Source organism: Montipora capricornis, chromosome 6 (genome assembly GCF_036669925.1).
Source record: "Montipora capricornis isolate CH-2021 chromosome 6, ASM3666992v2, whole genome shotgun sequence".
NCBI lineage: Eukaryota > Metazoa > Cnidaria > Anthozoa > Scleractinia > Acroporidae > Montipora > Montipora capricornis.
In genome coordinates this window covers 22,404,488-22,412,500 of record NC_090888.1, presented here as the reverse complement: position 1 = coordinate 22,412,500, position 8,013 = coordinate 22,404,488, and positions in this window count along the sequence as shown.

The window sequence follows — 8,013 nt, the reverse complement described above, 5'->3', positions numbered from 1 at the left end:
GGCGGGGGGAACAGTGTGACGTAGAAATGTCAGGATTTTTCCAGAAAATTCGAGAGAAACGGTGTCTGTTTCAACGATTTGTGACGAGTATTGTAGATCTCAGACACTCTGTCACAATACGGAATTCAGTGGTTCTTCAACCCCCCTTCTGCTCCCCATTTTGGGGGAGTCTGGGAGAGACTTGTCAAATCAGCCAAGAAAGCTCTGAAGATCATTCTGAATGGCCAATTGGTGAATGATGAAACCCTGCTCACATTCATGGCAGAGACTGAGACTGATCCTCAGGACCCTGAAGCAATCACTCCTAACCATTCCCTGATTGGAAGAAATAGCCCGAACGTGCCTCCTGACGTCTTTGATGAGAGAGATTTGTGTTCCAGAAAGGGATGGAGACAAGCCCAGACGCTCACCGACCACTTCTGGAGAAGATGGCTTCATGCGTATGTGCCTGCACTTACTGACCGGAAGAAGTGGAGAACTGGGTCTCAAACTGATGTTCAAATTGGGGACCTGGTATTGGTAGTTGAGGACAACGTACGGTGTGGCAGATGGAATCTGCCACACGGCATTCCCAGGAAATGATGGCCTCATTTGCACCGTTGAAGTCCAGACGAAACAAGGAACATTCAAGTCAGTCGTCAAGCTTTGCCTTCTTGAGGAGGCCGAATGTAGTGTATAGACTAAAGTCGTATACAGGGGTGGCTATGTTGCCGACTGCCCTTAGGTCAGTGGACTCTTCCAAAATAGGACTTAGTTCCCCGCAGACTAGCGACAAAAACATGTGTTTTGAGAGATCCGCCATCTTGTTGTGTTATCGTGTAGTGCTCGGATCGCTAGTTGAAAATTTGCTGTTCTCGCTTGTTGCCTTATTTTTATTTTGTTTGGAAAACCTCCACCACACACCATGTAAACAATGAACAAATAAAACAATATCAAACACTTCGATTCAGTGCATGTAGATTGATGTGTCCCCATGCGTCCATGCACCTTGAAAATACAACTTAAAGTGTTGCTATGACCAAAGATTGCACTTCCATCCCTCTGAGGTGTCCAATCGGTCCGTTTTGAAAGTGAGTAATACTCCTTTTCGCAGCCGTTTTCCGGGGTGTCAAGCAATGCTCCATCCCGAAAGACGGGATGGCCTTTGGATAAAAATGAAACATCAATCGTTTGTCAGTCAATCACACTTTAAAAATCTGAAGAAAAAAAGAAGGTGAATTTTTTCTTGTCACAATTGCACTTTAACTTCTAGTTTATTTGGGATGGCTGTTTTCATGCTAGTGATTCAAACAATGAAATTTCATGCGCAAATTAACATGAAATTTCATTTGTGACGTATGTCATTTTTTCAAAATAACTTCCTGGCCCTATTTTGCTCGAAGCATGGTTAGTGCTAACCAACGTTAAATTCCATAGAAACCTATAAATTTTGATACCTCTCAACCACCGATTAGCGCTAACCAGGCTTCAAGCAACTATTCCCTGAACAGTTCTTTAAAAGCATACCAAATCCACCCGTGGTCAATTTCCACTTCTGAAATGCACGCTGACCCTATTAAACCGTAGCCCCTTTCAAAATTCACTCAATTCATTCTTATCTTACTGCATAGTCTGTTATCAAAATACTCAACAAACTTACTTCCGGAGTCGATGAACACTTTCCTTGATCTCTGCCTGAACGCATTGTGCATGTTATATCCATTTGTTAGCCCCCTGAAAACTCACGTCATTTCAGATCCCCGATTCGTTGATTTGAGTATGGTGATGCTACAATTATCAAGCAAATATAAGTAAATTTTGCAAAATAACGAAACAGACAGAAATTTTAGCTGGGTTGGCAAAATATTCTCCAGATCTTGTGAACATGAAATAACACGTTAGCTATTGATCAAACAGTCTCTTTCGCAGCTGTCCAACATATGGTCAACTAGTCCTTTTCTAAATCATGTCGACTAGGCACTCAATACGAACAAGGTTATACTTCAGATTACCGGCCAGTTATTACCATGTGTATAGCCTAAAACGTCATTTAAGCCTTTCAACTGATTACAAGAATAATTAAGATCCGTGATTAAGGTTATCCAAAAAGTACCTTGTAGGGTCTACTTCCGGCAGTGTTGGCATGTTCATGGACAGTAGGTTCGCAATCTGACCAGTTGTATGCCTGGTAGAGAATTCAATGTCCTTCACTCTACCTTCCTGGATCAAGGATTGCATATGCGATCTTCTGGGAATGGCTTTCCTCGCGGCATCCTCTTGCTGCAAGTGAACAAAAGTCCTTGTGGCAGACGTACTTCTGTGCACATTTTCTCGCCACGTTTGCTGCAGAGCTGCGGCCTGGGATGCTACTTCATCCTCGTTGAGTGGATCTGAAATTTCGTTGTCAGACATGATTCCAGTTGTTTCTTATATTTGAACTCCCAACTTGCTGTTGCACTGCGCAGAATAATTTCACCGAAAGTTATAAATTAGAGCACGGTACACGGTAGAATATATGGACAGCATATTGTCGGTAAAGACAAAAGAAGTGACTAATCGGAAATGCAATTGGTGCTGCCTATTTGGGCGTAAACGAAGAAGTTTAGGTGACACTTTTTCAAAAAAATCTAAATTTCATTTTAAAGTAGCCAACAAAACAAGTTGTTTCATTTAATTTCCGTTATTGTCGTGGGTTCTGCAACCAAAATTCACAAGTTCATTCCAGGTTGTAATCCCTCACCATTCTCACTCCCTCGCTGCAAGTTGTTGTTTGAACAGTGTTATATCACACGAACGGCTTATGTAGCATTTATTGAGTTCACCGGTTTTCGTGGTGCCTGAATTCATGTGAATTAGAGGTCTTTTTAAATTCGCGAGATCTTTCTCAACGTCATGACATGCCAAATAACTGTCTGTTGTATATTATTGGCTTTTGAACTATGGCCAAAAAAGACCAATCATGGCTACAAACAAAGAGCAGCAGTATGAAATTGACATCTGGTTGTATCTATGTCGAAACACCAAGTGTCAATCACTGTCAAATTATTTGTCCCTCAGTGATTGACTCATCAACTTAAGCCCTTCTTATAAACTAACCCTGATATTTACTTCTTGCAACTGCGAACATCTCTGGCGATGATCGAATAGAGGAATTGAGTAAGCAACAACTGTGATGAAAAACATCGTGGATTACAACAACCCCATTCCCGATCAATTGCAATGCCCAGTTTGGTAAGTGTCAGTATTAAATGACGGACAACAACCTTTAGCCCAGGAAAAAATGATTTTACCTTATGTCACGATTGTAGTCTAAAGTTGGCGCTTATTAACGTGAAATGACTCGTGATGATAAATTCTGTTTCATGATACTTTCGATCTGTTGATAACCGTTAATAAGAACTGAGCTAAATTGCAGAATACCCGGCCACTAATATGTATATTTCTGACTCGTTTTATCAAACGATGCCAATACAAGATTCAGGATAGTACTATCTGCAATTACCCGTCTGTCCCTGACGCAATACAGCCTGGCCAATTCTCTTGCTGTCAAAAACCCAAAACGCTTTGAAAATCAAGTCAGTTGAAATATGTACTTTCTTTTATGGGAGTTGCTATGCTTAACCAGGATTGAAGTCTTCAAATTTTTGTTTTCCTAAAGTGTGCTTTATAGCAGGGAAAGTTTTCCATGCTTAAATTTCTCATAGTTGATGGTAAAGTAAACATAGGTGCCTTGCATTTGTATAATTCAGTTCTGTCACTTGATTTTTCCCCTTGATCGATCAATTTCTGAAATATTTTATTGGAACGTTATGTTTAAAAGGCTTGATTTTGGAATAATTGCTTTGGCCAAAAAACTTCAGAAATGGCTTTGAAATTCCCCCTTTAGCATCAGAATGCAAGATAACAGATGCAAATTCGGTGTTGACAATTTTCGAAAGTGTCCTCCTCCTCTCAAATACAAAGGCGCCAAAAACCGAAAGTGCAGGTTTAAAGGTTTGAAAAAGAGCTTTCCAGACAATAATATAAACTTTTAAAAACACGTTCTTCGTAAGTCGGCTTTATAGGCATTTTGAATTCGCAGGAAATTTGGTCATGCAGTAACAAATTGTGCCTGACAACCTAACGGCACAGTTTTCATAGAGCAGCATGCACAAGTTAACAGGGATTGGAATTCTCTGCAATCACGCAGTAGAGCAACCCCAGCTAAAAGGGCTAATTATCACAAGCACGTGGCGGTGGTCTGCCACGAGCATCCCATGTAAAAAAAAGGGCTATTAACGGAGTGAAAATTGGACTGGGCGAAGTAGTGTGATGTATTATGTTGAAAATCACTGCTGCATATGCTGTCAGTGCTTAAAATAAGAGACGTTATTTTTAAAATTGTTTGCAGTTATGACTTGATGCTAACTTGCTACCTGGTGTCAAATTGCGGGCATTAAATTTGCGGCACGTGCCAGAGTAGACAGGCAGACCAGTCCGCTACAAGGTGTCCTGTGTGCAACACAACCCTCCTTGGTTACATTCCAAACATAGCTCTCAGAAATGCAGCAAGAGCTCAACGTTGCACCTGTAAATTTTGCAAACGGCAACTCGCAGCTGAGGATATTGTAATTCACGAACAAGAATGTGGTGAGATTCCTCTGCAATGCAGTGCTTGTACTGAAAAGATTGCGAGGAAACACATGAAAGACCATGTTTGTCCCAATGAAATAGTAAATCTCTCCTGTGGAGCCAGTGTGAGGTGAAAGGAAATGGACCGTCACCATGAACAGCACTGTCCATGTCTTCCAGCTCCTTGTCCTTTAGCGTGTGGATTGGATCTGATCTTGCAAGGTAACATTTGTATATTCTGTTTGTTGTTCTTGTTGTACAGCCCTGTTAAGTCTACTTTAAAGTTTTAAAATCAACATTTGTGGTGAGCCGTCCACTGTAAATTTCGGTTGGGTTCTAACATTGTAAATCAATTGTGAATGGCTAGTAGTGCACAGTTGCGTTTCTTAGATTTTTTAATCCCCGAGTCTGCACTTACTTCTTTTTTTAAAGCTCTTTAATTTATTTCGATGTTTTCATATGTTAGCCTGAAAAAGAACGTTTCCATTGCTTTTTAACAGAAAGGATATTCCATTCCACATGATAAATTGCCCAATGCGTGCGTTGAAGTGCAATGTGCCTGGCTGCAATGAAGAGACCCGACATTCGGAAATGGTGCCACATAAGCGAGAAAATGTGGCCAAACATTTGGAATTATATGCCGTGGAAGAGCAGAGGAAGGCTTGGTCTTTGAAGGAAGTAAGAATATAATGCATTTCTGATGATCATAAATTAATTTACTAGTGTGAAGAGCAAATAAAGGAGGTATCTTGACAGTTTATCGTGTAGCTCCTGAGAATTCCAAAAAAAAAAGCAAAGCGATTTGCGATTTGTCGCTAACCACTTAAGTTAACTAGAAAGTTCTGTAGGAGGAAGTTGCAATGAACGTAGGGAACAATGAAATTCAGTGTTCCAACGGAAGCACATCTCAAAGTGATTTAACTTATCAGAATTTCTTTCTTTATGCATGGGCTCAATTATTTCCACTTATTATTATTATTTTTTATTAGGCCACAGCTTCCACGGAAATAGTAAGCAAAAGTGCTGTCTTTTTGACTTGGGTGGTCCCCGTTGACTGAAAATGGCCCATAGCTTCATCTCCAATTCAAGCATTTAATGGGCAGTGGAGAATTGTTCTGACGAGAGGAAGATTGTGGCTGCAGTATTTTGGGGGAGCTGAAATTATACGAGTGGCTATAGCGTATGTGTAATGCAATGCCATTAAGTAATATCCCGAGGAGTAATCTATCATAGGTTATAAAATTTGGCAAATCTTTGCGGTACTTTTATCTAGTGCCCTGCTGAAGGATGTTCTATCAATGTTGACCTCGATCTCAGTTAAAAGTAATCAATTGCCAACAAAACTGATAATAAATTGGAAAATGAAAAAAGTCTGATAGTTGAAAGGTTATATACTTTCATTCAGTATTACACGATAGACTAGTACCTTAATCATGCTGCTTGTTAGGTATTTGAGGCTTACTTAACATTTTGTAACGTATATGTAACGTATTTGTTTGCAAAGGAAGAAAGAAGAATTGAATAGCAGCCAATCGATTTGAAATCATTCTTTTTCAGAACCTTTCCAATTGGGGTCTAATTCTTTGATTTTTCAAGGAAGGGGCTTTCAAGATGGAGGAAATGATCCATGCAGTAAATGTTTGATCAATTTTCAATTTTCCTCTGTGGATGATCAAATAAAAATAAAAAATTGACAAACCCTTCCACACCATGGGACGGACAAGTCGAGAACTCAACTAACAGGGCTGGGGTTGGGAGAAGTCACGCAACCCTTGGAGTGAAGTGGAGGGGAGGGGATTTGAGTTATGGCGGCTACGAGGTTTCGCCCTTAATCTTCACTAGGAGTCATATTTTTATTTCCTCGCCACAAATGTGAAACTTATATGGTTTCCTGCATGTTCAGACGTTTTCAACGACTTGGACCTCCACTAGGCTGCCTTTTGAAAGGCCAAAAATTCACATGCGCAAGGTACGTGATATTTGCATTTGCTTGAAGGAGTATTTGTATGAATCGAAATACATCAAATAAAGCAACTTTTCCAGAATGAGACGACAACAAAAAGTTTGAAATCGCAGGAAAATTAACGCTACCGAGCCGAAATAATGGTTTGCAGTCAAGGCTGCCCATTGAATAAGCTCATAAAAAAACACAACAATACAGGTAGGTTCATCCTATAGGAAAAACCTGAGCAGTACTCAATAATGAGGGCTGTGATTTCACGGAGGATAAAGTGAAACATGAGGATAAAGTCAAACAACTAGTCAGGTTGTCAATTGCCCCCCACTTGCTTCAAATAACTGAACTGAGCCACCGCTGTTGTTGGAACAACATCTGGTGTCACCTTAACTGTCTTGTCTATAGCTGCTTGCGTATTGTTTGGACGTACTTACTCTCTGTTCTATTATAAGGCAGAGAGAATATAAACATACCGGTAGCTAGTGATTTAAGAACATGGTTATAGAGTGATTTTATTTGACCCATGAAATAAAGGACTGTCCTGTATGCTTCCTGGACTTGTCTGAGTTTTCTTTGCCTGTTTTTTCAAAAAGCACAACTTGTCAAAATCACATTGATTTGTATTGTTTCTTTCCTCTCCTTCTTTAACAATATATCAAGGTTCTAAAGATCTCTAAAGTAATAATCTGCTACTTTACTAGGAAAAGAAAGATCACCAAGGAAGTGGAAAAAAGATGGCCACGTAATACAGTTCTACCAAATTATAGAAATAAAGCAGAAGCACTGGGAGTTGACAAGTTTGTGGAAAAAATTGTGGAAGATGAGACTATGCTCTATCCAGAGTGTGGATTACAGAAAGCAGCAGTCCTTGAAATTGTGCTAAAGAAACTTAGAGAGCAACGAAGGCTGCAAAAAAGCATACCGGTTTCCCAAGATGAGATCATCATCACGTCTACTGACAGTGCATCTGAATCATCCCCCGGTGAAACTCCTACTCCACCATTATCACAGTTAACCTGGCCAGAATTTGGTATACACCCATTGTCAGCAACCGGCGGAAATTTGTCTTGTGATGGATGCCAAAGTTCAGCCAGAAGGAAACACTTCCATTCACATTGAAACACAGTGAGAAAATCAGGAAAATGAATTGAAAATTGCAGCTATGAGCAATAAGTGAGGTCTTGGAATAACTGAATTGCATTTTGGAACAATGTTGGATTTCCATTTACTACATTTTGAAAATGTTTGTTATTTCTTGACCCATGAAACAGAGAATAATAGTTATTGTGTAACACTACTCCTATGCTGCCTGTACATAATGAAAGAAAGAAGCAGTTTTGAACCTTTGCAAATGTGCAAATTTTCCCAATGTTAAAAGGGTATCAGAATTAAATTTTAATTAAATCTTTTCTCTCCAATGTTTCCTCAGTGCAAACTCAGACAACAACAAGCACATTTTTGACCGT